Raw genomic sequence first — 16,839 nt, 5'->3', positions numbered from 1 at the left:
TACAATTTATATATATGTTATAGCGTCATGTTATAGTCTATACACAGACCACCTGGATCACGTACAAATCCAACGATGATAGAATTTTTGAAATCGGACAAACAGTTCCTGAGATAGCGCTTTCTTACAAACATAAACTATTAGTTTTATTACTGTTCGTGTTTATGGCTATTGTTCGAGATAAATTAAAAAATAAATATAAAAGATGAACAAGCATTATATATAAAGTATAAGGTATATCAGCCCCTGTATTATATTTTAGTCATTACACTCTCTTATTACTACATACTCAGATTTTTGGATTTTTTTGGATGTCATGACTCCAAACCAAAATGTTATGCAGAAGTGTCTTATTAACTTCGAAATTCTAAAAAGTCAATAACGATATTCTGCTTTTGAATAAATTGGGTTTATGAATCCACTTGTTTCATCCGCGTAAGTCCGTATCCCGTAGGAATATCGGGATAAAAAGTTGCCTATATGTTACTCCAGTTGCCCAGCTGTCTACGTACCAAATTTCATTCAAACGGATCAGTAGTTTTTGCGTGAAAGAGTGACAAACACACACATCCTTACAATTTTCGCATTTATAATATTAGTAGGATAGGATATTATCACTAGTTGCTATTATTGATCGAAATATTAAGCAAATACTTAGAACGTATTTTTATACATTTAAAACTAATTAAGTAATATTAGAACGTAATTTTCCCTAGAGATCAGGAGCTTCGCCACCGAAATTGATTCGATCTTGATATTGTTTTCAATTGGATTATGTTTATGATTTTGTTGAATTCATTTGTAACCAATTCTAGTTTCATATCTACACCGAATGGTATAGCCGAAATAGATCCAAATTTTTGATGGAGATTTATCTATTTTTAAACCACAGCACGATCGTGCGCTACCATAGTTTTCAAATTTCAACAGTACCAATTCAGTGTTGATTCAATTCAATTAAATACACCTCGATGTTGTCGAGAGTTAACCCCCCTGATTCAAGGATAATGATGTAAAGGATATTCCCATACAAAATGGATAAAAAAATTCTTCATTTGTTTCAATTTTTTTTTACATAATATAGATATATTGCATTGAACCCCACACTAGGATCCCCTGTGTTGTGAGGCTTAATCTCTTTCATATATATTCATATATATTCATACATATTCATATATATATATATATATATATATATATATATATATACCTAATGAATCCCTAGCCTTTATCTGAAAGCGTTCAAAATTCAAGGGAAAAATTTGCGTTATCGTGTGCGGTGTTAATTCATAGTTAGAGCTGTAGAACCGATGTAATGCGGGTTGATGCCCTTGATTTACCAAGTCGCTCCATTCGCGGCTATTACAGTGCTGTGAAATCGTGAAGTGACCACAAAATGTTTCAACAAAAATTTTAATTGCGTCTTTTGTGATAAGATGGATTCACACGATGGATTTTATGACAAAGATTTAATGGGTCGAACAGTTAAGTATTTATGTTGTGATGTTTGTATGTATCTCGAAAATTTAATGATGTGTAAATTATGTAAAAAAATGATTTGGAAAAAAGAACATGATTCAACTTATTTTTAAATAAAATTCTGATACACGATACTTAAGTATCGGCCATATCATTATTTCTTTTCGTTAAATGGAACAGTATAGTTCAGAGCTCATGATAACGATCAAATAAAGCAAGAAAGCAAGGCTCGCATCGCTGCTCGCTACGGAGCATAGCCTTTAAGACCAAAACTAATTATTGTTAAAGGTTCCGGTGTGATTATCATTACAAAGCATAATACACTGCATAATACGCAATCGCTACATAATTTCATTCTATGCAAAACAGCAATGTATTATATACATCACCCTGAAACCGCTTACCTTACGTTTGAGTCTTTAATGAAAGATAGACGATAAATTTTAATTACATCTAACAACTTGACTAATTACGTAGCTTTTACAGTATATGCTACGTTTCTTTGAGCTTGTTATGGTCAATTTCATCGATTTTTCTATAGGCACATGCTGTTGGGCGCATATTTGCATAGATAATAATATGTAAAGTGTAACGGCTATGTGGAAAAATTATACACCTGATGTTTTCTTTGCATTTTGTTTATAAGTATTTGAATTTCAATAACCATAAAAGGAATTCAGCAATTTTGAAATGATCATCTATAACTATAAACTAACAGCGGTATGGAATATTGAGGCATACGACACACTTGAAAAATATTTTTTTATCTCTAATGAGATGATTTATATTTATAGAGTTAATTCTTTGAGAGACGTTCGTGAAAACTGAGCAGATGAACTTTATTACACTATTATCACAGTTTTCTTTAGTAATTGGATGGATTATCACATTCTTCAAAGAACTTAAGTAAGGAGTAAAGTTACCACTATGGGACTTTTTATTATTATTGTATTTTATATACAATAAACCCAATTTTATTACGTACTATTTTATTTTCAACTCTACCGTATGTAGAAGAAAATGACAGAAACAAATAATTTCTTATTCTCATTGAAAATAACTGACCTCTCTTTGGCCTTTATAAAAATATGTTGTTTGTGTTTCGGTGCCAAAGATACAGAAGAAAATTAATGGTTAACGCTTTTAAGATTAGGTGGCCACCTTTTTTTTAAATTCCTACTACACACGTTTTAGTTTCGCTGCCATACATAGGGTTAGGAGAGAGTGAAAATGTTTGAGTAACGAGCAATAAACGAATGACATAATCCATCGTTTAATATGGAAAGGTTAGCGGTCTGCAGGTGGCCTGTCACCTGCGGGCTGCGAGTCATGCACCTCGTATTTTCCACGGGCGGTGCGCGCGCGCCGACGCGTGGCAGGACAGGTCGACGGCTTCTTCACGCGCTGCGGATGATTATCACAAGATGCACGGCTGGTGGAATGCTTGGGGATCAATTATCTTGATATCTGAAGCATTTTAACAAAATCTACGCAACAGGATCTGTAGAGCAATTTGTAGATTAAAAATATTAGACGCTAATGCAAATGATCATAAAATTTGTATCCTAAGAAAGATGAAACTTATAGAATAGAATTTATCTATACTATTACACATACTTGCACACATAGCCTAATTTTTTTTAAATTTATTATTATTATTATTTATCATAACACACAACTAATCTAGATAAAACTTAAAACAATTTTAACAATACTAAATATGTACACGCCATCTATAATTATTGTGTACACTCATATCAACTATAAAAATGTTTATTAGCAGTAATATAACGGTGTATCCTGGCGTTTAAAGAATAACGTTGTATTTAGATTTTGTGTAAGAAATATGAGGTTTTTTAATTTTAGGCATAGATAACTATAGTACTGACATGAAACTTATTCGGTATTCCCTGGAGAAATATATTTCGGTCTAGACGCTACAGTCGCCTGTATTCGACAAACTTACAAAGCAACGTTAATTGATTTTGAACATGCTTTCGCCATTTATTTTCATAAATATTTACTGTCTGGGAAAGTTACACGAATTGTTTATCATAGAAGTGCACCTGCAAGTATAAAAAGTTATAGCATTTGACGTTAAATGGCAATAGCCTGCAGGGAATGAGGATAGAAGATTGTAGAAACAGCATTAACCGTCGGCCGTCACGGTATACGTTCATTATGCACCCTTCTTTGATTCCAAATAACCTTAATGAAATCTGTAAGAAAAAGGATAATAATTATAACTGAATAAGCATAACCTGTTGCCAGCTACGCTCTTGTAAAGGAAACGATAACTTATCTGAAGCGTTTCATATGAAGACTTTTGAATAACAATTTCTTTTGCTCAGTCTAAATACATTTTATAATAATGATCTTTTTAATAATCATATTGACCTTTAAAAAGTGTATACTTACGTAATATATCTAATAGTTAATATTAGTGAAGATATAATGATAGCAATGTTGTAGGTAGCTAGGTATTGATTATAAAGTTATTCGCATATTTCGTGTGTTAAAGCATCGACTTGTCTATTGTTATACGAATTCAATAGAAAATGCCCTCATTGGTTTATATTTTAAATAGTTCACCTTTTCATTCTACAAACTACTTTTTGAAATCGCTTCAATAGTTTTGAGTTAAATCATTACAAACATATTAAATGTTTCCTGTTCCAGTTTGTTCATAATTTTTCAGTAAAATTTTACGCTACAGTAATCTGAAAAATGATCTATCACTGTCGTTCATTACAGTTCCTAGTTATGTTTGCATTGCTCGAATGCTTCTGGAAATTGTTTCATAAAATACTTGAAATTGATATTTAATTCATTGTATTATTAATGTATTTGTTTTCCAAGCTCTAATTTGAGATATCATATCATAACAATTATAAATGTAATCGAACATATTCATACCATTTTAATTGATTTAATAATGTTGATAGAGTCTATTGATGCTCAAGTCTTTTTACTTAATGAAATATCTTATACATTAGGAACAATCTTAATATATAAACGTTGCTATCAAAATTATAATATTGCATAGTGTGGAAATACACACAATATATACAGGTAGGTACAATTTAATTGTTAAAATTGTCCCCATACTGAAAAACAATTTTAACGAATTAAAAAAAATGTCAAATAATTAAAATCCTACACATTCCCATCACGTAACATCAAAGCAACGTCGAGGTCTGAAAAGTATTTTATCGGTTCGGAAAGAATTTCAACTGGACGAATTTTAAATTATTATCGTTTAAACTTCACAGTGGTATGAAGATTTGATTCGGACTTTGGTGGTTGTCGGTCAACAACCGGCTTCGTCATGCGCCAGCGAGCTGCCTTACCTACTGCTTCTTGGGAACTTTATAGCTTAGTTTTTGTGAACGATGTTCAGAAATGCTACTGACGAATGCAAGTTGGGGATTAGTTACATTATCTTAATTTCGATGTTGGACAATGGACACCTGTCAAATACTAATTATATATAACTATACGATTATTTTAAAGGAAATAGTTTCCTATTTATCTAATATTTACGTATAACCTACATTTGTGTTTTTGGTAAAGCATATTTTGAATTTTACATGTATCTAAACTCTTACTCAAATTGGCGCAAATAATATATGGCATACATACATGCCTATACTATTGTGCCTATAGATTATTATTGTAAGTCTCCATAAAATGATGGAGCAAAAATTTAGATACATATTTTCAAGAAAAGAGGAAACTTTCTTATGCTGATTCTGAAAGATACTTTTTGAGACAGTATATAGATTATAGAGTAATAGTGAAGTAGGTACAAACTAACAAAAATCGAGCATAATAAATGTTTAGAAACATGAATGTTTTGTGCGGGAAATCACGACCAAATAAAAGAAATGTCATTTGTAGCTCGGTAATAACGTGACGACAAAAAAAGAATACAAAAGGAGAAAGTTAAGTATTAAACATCAACTTTCTAAATAATTATTCTCAAAATTGTCGCGGCTTTGGATTTCGCTACTTTGTTAGTAGTGAAATTACGTAGTTTAGTTACTGTTAAATTTCCATAATTTTCGAGATCACAGAACTAAAGGCAATACCCAGAAAACTATTGCGTCATTCGTCATTTAACAGTATATCTTATAGAATACAAATGGATTTATTTTAGAATTAGTATCTGTATATAACTATATAGTGTTATATTATCTGTGGGATTATGTTATCTGTGCTATACTGAAGGTACCTAATTTTTAACAACACGAAATTTCGTGTTTCATAAGACAGTTTCTTTTGCTCTAAAAAGAAGTAAACGAAGTCACTGGATAGTTTAGCAAAATAACGGTTGAAAGTAAGACAAAAACTGCAATTGTGAACGATTTTTCTTGTCAGTTGGTATCAATAGCAGTTTTTTGGTAAACTGTTGCTCAGGTGATATAATGAAATTTTAAGTTGTTTTGCTTGGCAATAGACTGGGTGTCGTTTTTAGAAGATTCAATAATTTGTAAGCATTAATTTTTATAAATGTTACATGTGATGTTTGTAGAATATACACTTTATGCGTAGTATAATAATAAGAAAAAGAAAGAAAAAATTGAACAATACTTTTATGGAAACCACAAATAGTTTAGTGGACTTCCCAAATGAGGTAATTTGTGTTGTACCGACAATGACATCTATATCAAGCAGGAATCGGTAGTTCACTCGCGTGGTACCCGGGCATATAGTAACATAAGTACTAATCTAGATTATAATCTATGTAGAAAATTCATTACAAATCCCATTACCTGCTTTTGTGTGAAAGTCCAAATATCCACACATCCATACATTATTATAAACTTTGGCAGTTATAAGGAAAGTAGGATGAAGACACGAAGATCGACGACTAAGATATTTTGCTTTGTCGATTGTTTATACTTTGTGCTGTATCATTGTATTGATCCTTACTAATATTATAAATGCGAAAGTAACTCTGTCTGGCTGTCTATCTCTTCTGCATTGAACTGTATTTCCTAAAAAATGCACTTGCATTAACCATTTGGTACAGAAAGAAATATTTTGTGTATAGAAATATCCCTTTTATATAGCGTGATTATGTAGTTTTTAACACTGGGCAGTTCGAGAAATCACCACTGTTGTTATTTAGATAGCATCTCTATCTTCTAAGATGGACGCCCGTCACGCTCTACACTCTGTAGTCACTTTTTACTCAAATTGCATATGAATTGTTACGAACATACATGATAAATACATGACCAACATGATAAATAACTATAATTATGGCAGAACGCAGGTACCGGCCTTGTTTAAAGACTTTTTGTTAAGAAAATATGTTGATTTATTTATGATAGATACCTACTTGTTCTTTAATTTCTATGAATTGAGCCGTGTTGCATTGGCTAACACAGAGAGGAATATAATATAGCTGTGAACATTTTAATAAATATAGAAATAAAATATTTTTAAAGTCATTTAGAAATGTCTTAACAACATTTAATATGCGACGAAATATAAGCAACAATTATTTGTTAACACTCGAAACAGACAAAATGTGTCTCAAGTTGCAATCATACTTTTTGACCGTTTAAGTGTCAATATATAGATTCAATAGACTTAAAGCTAGACTGAAAATAGTTAGGTTTTGTGTCCGAGTATAATCGGGTTGAATGAACCATCGATAGCGCATTGACATCGCATCGAATTGATTGATAGGTACGCTAGTGGAGCCGATTCGAAGCGAATTGGGATTATCCCGAAAATTCTTGCATTAAAAGATAATAGAAGAATGAGACTGGTCAACTGGATGAGTCGATTTTCATTATTAGGAATATTAAAACTAATTTAAAAGACGTTCAGTTGAGAGCGACAATGAATTATTTGTTAACTCGTCGTCAGAAAATTGTACGAAAAATTGTAGAATAGTCTATAAATTTTTAACAAAAATAATTGTTTCAGCTCTTTATATAATAACTAGCATACCCGGCGATGCGTTGCTGTGGCTGAGTAATAATTAAAAATATTAAGATTATAAATTATTGCGATAATTAATCGAAATAAAAACTATCCTATATCTTAAGTTGGACCAAATTACACATAAAATGACAAATTTCATCAAAATCGGTTGAGTTGGCGAAGAGTTCATTGGGAACATATATCATGACACTGGATTTTTATACATTATATTAAGATGTTATGAAACGTGATTCTGCTTTTACAACTATAAAATTCAGGGGCCGCGGGCTACGGTAATCACTACATAAAGCAAAGTCGCTTCCCGCGTCCATCCCTATGTATGAATGTACGTATCCTAGATCTTTATAACTACTCAACGGATTTTGATGGGGGTTTTCTTAATACAAAGAGTGATTCGACAGGAAGGGTTTATACGTATAATAACATCTATTAAACTACGCCGAATTTGACGTGTACAGAGCTGTGGAGAAAAGCTAGTATTATAGAAACAGTATTACCGTATCCAGCGTTGCCGGCCTGCAAAAAGAAAAACAAGCCTGTTACTTTCTATTTTTTACGTTTCTTATTACTAAATTCCTATATTTAACAAAAGTTCTCTTGTGACTTTTGATACAGTACCTTTTGTATTAAAATAATTTTACATCCAAATACTCAACATCCAATTAAGACTCTTCTTTTCTAGGTTAAAATCCTACTAATATTATAAATGCGAAAGCTTTTATTGTGGGAGTCGAGCACGCTTCGGCACGAATTGGGCCAGCTCGCACCGGGGAAGTACCACACCCCCACAGAAAACCGGCGTGAAATAGTGGCATGCCACTGTGTTTCGTACGGTGAGTGGGGGAGCCGGAGGCCTATTTCCTTTTCCTCACCCGTCGCAGTCCATTCCTTCTTTCCTGTCATGAATTCGTTCCTTTTCCCTTACCCACTAAAAGCGGGCAGCGCATTCGCAGAGGCACTACCTTTGCGAATGTTCATGGGCGGTGGTGATCGTTTACCATCAGGCGAACCACCAGCTCAGTTGCCCGCTATGACATAAAAAAAAAAGCTTGTAAGGAATAACATATAGGCAACTTTTTACCCCGATATTCATAAGGGACACAGACTTACGCGGATGAAACCGCGGGGCGCAGCTAGTTGTTTATAAAAATTTTAGCCCTCTGTACCATATTAACGAACACTTACATTACTTATTCTATGATGTCATTGAGTTTAGGAATATCATTTAAAATGTGTGATCCGTATTATGAAAAATTCTGTATCCCGTAGCAATATAGAGATAAAAAGTTGCCTATGTGTTATTCCAGTTGTCCAGGTTAGCTAGCTAGCAACCTACCCAATTTCATTGCAATCGATTCACTAGTTTTTGCGTGAAAGAAACAAACATACACATACATCCATCCTCACAAACTTTCGCATTTAGAATACTAGTAGGATAGGATAGTAGGATGATGTTAATATCTCAAGAAGTAAGTCATATATTGGCATGTCGTAATGGCCACTGTAATCGGTGGCATCACTTGCTAACACTTGTCGTTCAACGGTGACGGCATCATCCATCTAGCTGATGTATTGACCACTTCATAGCGTTGTTTTGCGTGGCCACAAAGCTATTTATTATATATTATTCTTTAAGTTTACTAGAAAGTTCCTGTAATCTATACTAATCTTATAAAGCTGAAGAGTTTGTTTGTTTGTTTGAACGCACTAATTTCAGGAGCTACTGGTCCGATTTGAAAAATTATTTCAGTGTTAGATAGTCCCTTTATTGAGGAAGGCTATAGGCAATATATATACCACGGGCGAAGCTAGGGCATGTAACTACTGAGAGTATAAGTGTGTACTTGGGTACTTGGGTGATAATCGACACACGTATTTGGCAGGAGAAGAGATCATAATGAAATAATAGTACCTTTTTATTCAACTTTGTTGGAACGAATTGATTTTAAATTAACGTGTCTTTTGCATTTGTGCCTTATGAATGGGGTATTTATCGGTAAAAAATGCTTGAAGCCTTGTCAAAAATAAGGCAACCAATAACCTTTTTGCGTTATGAAATATTGATCAAAAATTTTCTTTCTCATTATTAATTAGTATGGATATTCAGTATTGACTTTATGCATTATTGAAAGTACAATATTAATTAAAGTACATCAAATAAACATAATCTACAAGCAAAAATCGAGTTTCATAGCCACGCCGCAATGTCGCATGGCATGCGCGAGCACATGTTGTGATCTATGAGCCAATGACACTGAATATGAGTGCATGGCGGAAGCTTGGATCATTATGATTGGATTTGAACTACACATATTATGCAAGTATTACTAGACTATTATTTTTCTGCACGCTGAGGTTTTGTGACCTCCTTTTCGATTATTAATCCTGATATTAAAGGACTGGAATTTAATGATTCTCCTCAACATTTTCAAAAACTCACATACCTCTCTTGGTTATATATCTAGGTTAGCATTCGATCATTCTAGGTGTGTGGATTTGCTTGTCTTACATTTGCGGAACCACCAAAGTATTTGTACTTGGGTATACATTTAAAAAATACTGTTCATCCAATATACAATGTCATCCAGAATTACACATAAACATCCGATCTACACACGTCACAATCTAAACAACATGTTACCTCAGACAAAAATGTTCTAGTTACCAATCTAGATTTCACCGCTTTCATATGAACGTAAATTGCAGTCCCACGAGCGCGCTCACGTAGAATAATCTTCAAAAGCCATTTGTGAGTGGACACCACACTTAAGTGACCGTTTTCACACGACCATAGTTATGTGTGGTTTATAATAGTTTGGAGGTGGTATAGTGCGGAAATTTGATCATGTATTGGGAACTACCGGATTTTTATAGTTCATCCCTATTGGATGTGGAGACGTCAGAGTCTACGTATACCGCTTTTGTATCTTTCTGATCGTCAATGATAAAGTGCCTGTAGGAAACCTACAAAAATCCTACGCTTATGAAGACACTGAGTATGGGGACTACGCATGTTTTTAGTTTGAAGTTTAGGTGGTGAACATTAAATAGTAGGAATGTTAATATATTTCTGTTGTTTGATACAGTTACTATTTGAATTACTTTGTTACATAGTACAGATGTATTAAACTATATCTTAATTTTGAAATAACTGTCTGAATTTACTACTAGTAGTTTAGCAATTTTATTTAAATCCATAACTTCTAAAAATCGCTTTTTTTTACAAACAGACTACTTATTATATGAACAAAACAGTATAGACTAATATCATTCAATAAGTCATCACAAAATTGCCCCGATCTCGCAAAACACTATAAACATGTGAAAGATATAGCAATAAATAGTTAATCATTATAAGAAGCCATAATAAAAGACACGAGCTACAACACTGTACAAAAAGATAGTACTTAACACACAAGACCTCATGATCTGAGTAGCCGAGCTATTGGCATTAAAATGTGTTTATCAGATGAAGGAATCTCTTCATCTCGACGAAAGCCTCTACAGATTCCAGCGGTGATTGGTTAAGCCAATATTTATCTTAGGGCTGCTCGTGTTTTGAAAAAGTGGCAGCTTTTGTATAATTACGTACGTTTACTAATCACGTTTAATAATATTTTTATAGGAGTTAAAAATGAAAATACGTTTATTCAGATGAAATCCCGTATATATAAAATATACTCGTCTGTACGACAGTAAATTATAAGACAATCGCCTTTTAAATATGGAGCTTTTATGCTTTACAGCTATAATTCATTGGTCGGTAAAGACTTCTAATGCATTAAATTTTCCTATATTTGATAATTTATATGAACACATAGTTTATGTTATTAGTATAATGTGTAATAGGATAATTTTTAATTCAATGTACTAACATAGTTTTTAAGCATATTGTTACTAACAAAATGAGTCTTGATAGTTGCTCGAATAAATGAAATTATTATTATTATTATTAATGTGATATAGAATATTTACAAGTCTTAGAAGATTATATTTACCTAGATACTAAAATATTCACTCGACAACCCTAGCTGCAAACGATTGTTCACACTGCGATCTAGTAAATGACATTCTTGGTTTTTTGGTCGAACCGAGTGGAACGGATCCGCGGTATTCCATCCAGACCTAATGAAGAATGGTGGAGGAATTTACTTCAATGGAGAACCCCTCTTCCGGTGTTGCGGCATTTTAATCGATCAAACGTTGACCTAAATGAAGTATTCTTAGTTATTTTTCTCGTGCCATGTTCCTCAATTTTTTGAGAATTAAGAAGCCTCTAAAAACTTTAATCCCATTGATAAGAAGAGATAAGAAGAGTTTTGGTGATGGTCATAGATCAAAAAATTTGCATAGTCCAAATGTAGGGATATTAACAATACTTTACAAAACAATGAGGTCAACGTATATAATTATTACTACAAAAATGTGATACATTATTGCCTATATACATACTGTATGATCTTTATATTAAAGAAGAAGAAAGAAAGATTAGAGTAGCTCATTATATTGAGAGATAATATTTCCCATTAGACAAAGAGTTAGTTTCACTAAACTCACTGTTTCTTTATATAGGAAGAGCAAGAAAGGTTTCATAGGTCATTATGAACAAATCTCCGGCCGATGCGCTAGAAAGCTATTTGCATACTAAAGGATATCCGTCAGAAATAAACGGCATTCAAGAATATTGCCCAGAAAAACAAGTTTTATATCCAGGATGAGGTGATGTCTACAATAATTAAAAGGTTAAAACAGTTTTACTGATTGCTATTTTGTCTTCGGAGAAGTAATTGATAAATAGAGTAAAAGGATAATACAAAGTTAATTAAGATTAACAAGGATAGAGTTTATTTCAAATCGCCTGAAAGAATAATAATTATAAGAGGAAGTATTTCTTAAATGTTGGTCACTTACTTTGTCATTTCCTAAAATTTATTGAAATTATATCAATTTTGAATTGCTTACCTTATCTTTTTATGTAAACCTGTGTAAAAATATAAAGAACAAAATAAGTTGATTTATTGAAACAATGGTAAAATGTCTCAAAACAATCACATCCAAATAACTGTTTAATTATAGATATAACTATTCGCATACAGTCAGATCTCTCAAATGCCTTCAATGAAAATATTTCAAGTTGTTTCATGATTATATTCAGACCAAGCTATTCCCCTAACTGCCGTGGGAAACCCGCATTGGGGTAATTAATGAAGGCCAACAGAAAGACGGATTACTGTTGACATTAAGAAATTTGTGTGACCTTCCTTTGAACTTGTTACTTGGAATTGCCTCGTGTTAAGATTGTAAACTACCATGATTGAGGTTAAAAATGTATTTATCTTGGTGCGTAAGCATTATTTTTGGACGAGTCTGTTCAATACAAAACATTTCATTAAAGTAACCGTTGTTATATTATTTCTGTAACTCGTAGAAAACAACCAATAAGTACCTAATATTCAATTATTTTCCCAATGTAGCATTCAAAATCTTTCAAATAATAACAACAAAGCATATTTTTAATTAATATAAATAAGCAAGAAAAAATAATTCATCATCTAAGTGCATTGACCGTTCAGACAATCTTTTACGCTACATTTTATAGTGACTGCGTTTCGGCACGAAATGCAAGATTGATACGTTTTTGAACGATTCGTGACGCCATTTTGTGAGCAATGCCGTGTCTGTGTTTCATTTTGAATGGTGAAAACAATTATCGTTTCACTAAAGAGTTGATATATAAAACCAGTTTAATATAAAATAATTACAAATGAACAAGGTTCGATGTTTTATTCAAAGTGTCCAGTTTAATGAGGCATTAAGGGGTTGTTTAGAAAATAGATGGAGCTAGGAGCTTTGGTATTTATGTCTTGGGCTATAATGTGGCGAATATAATATTCACGAAGACTTAATTAGCGTGTCTGATGTATTTGATGATGTGGTTATAATTACTATAAAAACGTTAGAACCATTGTAAGTTGTTTTAGTCATCATAACAATGAAAAATATAATTGTGCTACAATAATCCGAAGGTGAGATTATGTTTCTGTTGCGAGCAAGATACATTTTGCATCGAAGCATCAACTGCCACTGTTAAATTACCTATTACTATGCCTCCGACTCGGTTGAGCGCTAAATCCTGGAAATAAACTGTTTAAACTGGAATCTTCTTCACACAGTAAATATAATGTTACAAGAATGTTTAGGAGCTCGATCGTTATACAGTAATTGTCTAAAACTGCATTACTTTAACGAAAACCTGCACGAATAAAATTACGTAGAAGTGTGACAACCTCATTTCAAATTCAAGTATTTTGGTAATGAGTTCTTGTTATATGGAGCACTCGGAAATAAGGTCTGGTTGATGTTATTTAAGGCTACCTAGGATTCCACTTCTTTATAGATATTTATAACTTATAGTATTAGTAACATATATTACATGTGTCACTTTTAGGTTGTAGGAATATTAGAAATAAGTATCCAACATACCGTTCTATAGGTTATGGTTTTTTTACAGTTCAAAGTAGATCATATGTGCTTTAAAATAGTCTTACATAGTGTCTTTTTCGACAAACTATTAAAAAGATTTTAATATTATGAATGGAATAACTCACTGAACTAAGCACATAAGTTTTGTATACTTTTCAATAACTGAATACTTTCTCCTACGTATTTTGTGTGGTTGCAGCCACTCAACTATTGTACTACTTACAATTTCTTCTTTTGTTCCATTATGATCGTTTTGAACATAGTTTGTATTCATTTTACTCTACAACATTATCAATGTTAGTATTATTTAGTGGATTATATATAAGAAACATGTTGAAATATATATAAGCTAATAAAACTGATAACTAATTACTGTTATAATGACTAATTTTTTGGTAGTATTCTACATGTGATACAAAATATTTAAACATGCAAAACTTCAATTTAACTTGTTAAAATTTTATTGCTTTATAAGAAAAAGCATGTATAATCTTGAAATGTATGTAAATGCAATTAAAGACTTCCGACAGATCTAAAGCAGGGCTGATAGGATTTATAAGGATATCTGTAATTACATCCTCTCCAAATGTCTTGCTGATTTTATTATGAAACATACTTTTTGTCCAGGTCACTACGGTCTAGTTTTTAAATCTGGTTTGTTAATGTTGAATGAGACCTATAAAGAAAACAATTTTATACGGCATACGTATTAAATTGTTGCCTTAATTTACTTAATGCGAAATGAATATCGCGATGACATTATATGTGAAGTTATATATTAATTTCTAAGAATTGTACAACGAATGATGAAAAACTAAACTCGTAAATAATGAGAACAGAGTTGTGCAGGACACGATAGACGGCTGGTTTAGAGTTTTATAGAACTGGTTGTCATACACAGTGAAGTTAGGTCGGTAGTTCCTCACCATGTTCTCAGTTCTCACCATGGTAGTGGAAGGGCAGTGCAACCCAAGGCCTCTCTTCCCGGTGTCCCTGGATGTACGTAAATATCATCTCCACGTTAGAACAAAGAATTGCAGTCATGGATGAATAAAAACTTTTTAAGTTATCCCTTAAAATTACTGTAACCCTCTTTTAACGTTTAAAGAAGATAAGTAAGTAAGTCATAGAGAAGACACTTCCACGTCTAAATTAATATTTGCATTACACATTTCCATTTATATTTATTAAAAGGTAATGCTTTAAATGCAAGTGAATAATAATACAATATGTATTAATAATGGTGGGATGCTACTAAGAATAAAAACCAGTACAATTTAAAGTCACTAATGGTTGTGTATAAATGTATGCTCAAACGCTTTTTATAAAACAACAAAGATTTCCATTGAAATACCCTAATCACTTCCTCTGTAACGGTAGAGCTGCGCTATAATCTATGGAAATGATATTAATGCATTCATGACTTCTCTAATGCAACAACGTCACCTGATAATACTGAAAAGCTATGTTGTTTGGGCCGTGTAAAATAAATAAAAATTTGAAATTATTTATAAAATTGAAATTATTTATTAAAAATTATCGCGAAAGACACTGTGGTGCGGTTATTTGTAAAATACTTTTTTTGATAAAATTTATCTCAAATCCTACTGTAATAGAATAGATAATCGTTCTCATTTATAGATAAGTTTCTTATTGCAATTCTTATTATTTCTTTTTAGCCAGGATTTCATTTCAAAACGTTTTGCATATTTTTTTTTTAATTTAGAGCGATGTAGATAATAGCTCATTGATTTTTTTTTCAATATTAAACGAGGTCAAGACTGTATTCGTTCGTAACACATAGGCACGTACAATGATCGCAAAAGTAAAAAAAATGATGTTCAATATTTAAATTCGATTGTCCAAAATTATAACACAGTGATTGCATCACAATGAGGCCAAAGCGGGCATTGTGTGATATTCGCTAACGATTCACTGACTCAGCCAACGTGCTTCTTATTTGACAATATTAGCTGTGTGTCATCGACATGGCGAAATTTTATACGAATCATCAGAACGTATCAGTGGATACCTTAATGAAATACAATTATTTAAAGCCATATACATGACTTCTTTCTATATAGTAAAGACTCTTTGTATCATATCTATCGCGTTTTATATCGATACTAACTTATCACCCGCGTCGTTACCTGCCTTATAGGACATTCTCACCGGAGTTATGTTTATTTCAGCGCTGTAAAAAATAGCCTATACCCTATCACACTCTGTTTCACACAAGACTCCTATTTTCAGATGCAAAAGTCGTGAGATGAAAAACTCCGTTACGAAGTAAAAAGAAAACGAACAAACAAACATACTCTCAACTTTATAATATTTATTTATTAAAGTTCTTATTATTTGTAACTTATTTTGTTTAATATTGTTGTTTCTTTTCTTACTAAGCTCTGCTTATTAACCTTTGATTAACCATAACTAATGATTACGTCGAAACAACTTCTCTTAACCTAAAATGAGCATCGAATACGCGATGTTGAATTAAAGCATACAATGTAGAGTTTATTTTAAAGAATTTACATACAACTTTTAAAGTATGATGAAAATATAAGTATCACATATGATAAAGATAACATAATACCTATTATAACCTTAGGGGTAAGAATATACTAATTTATGTAATTAGTAATATCTATATCCTAGTTAACGATCGCGCTTGCAAACAAATCATGTTCCAAAAGGAGATAAGCGATGTTGCCGTAGGACAAACAGACAAATTACTTAATTTGTGTCCATTGAATGTGCAATTACTATCGAACTTGAACCAGTCCGCTAATTAGCGGATTCATTAAGGAGCACTGTTTCGTAGGCAATCTTACACTGGTAGATAGCGTACCAAACATTATTCATGGTGGTTACCACGCGTTTTGTTAATTTAAGAATTTCATAAACGTATAAAAT

This window comes from Zerene cesonia, chromosome 1, assembly GCF_012273895.1.
Source record: "Zerene cesonia ecotype Mississippi chromosome 1, Zerene_cesonia_1.1, whole genome shotgun sequence".
NCBI lineage: Eukaryota > Metazoa > Arthropoda > Insecta > Lepidoptera > Pieridae > Zerene > Zerene cesonia.
This window is presented reverse-complemented; position numbering follows the sequence as displayed.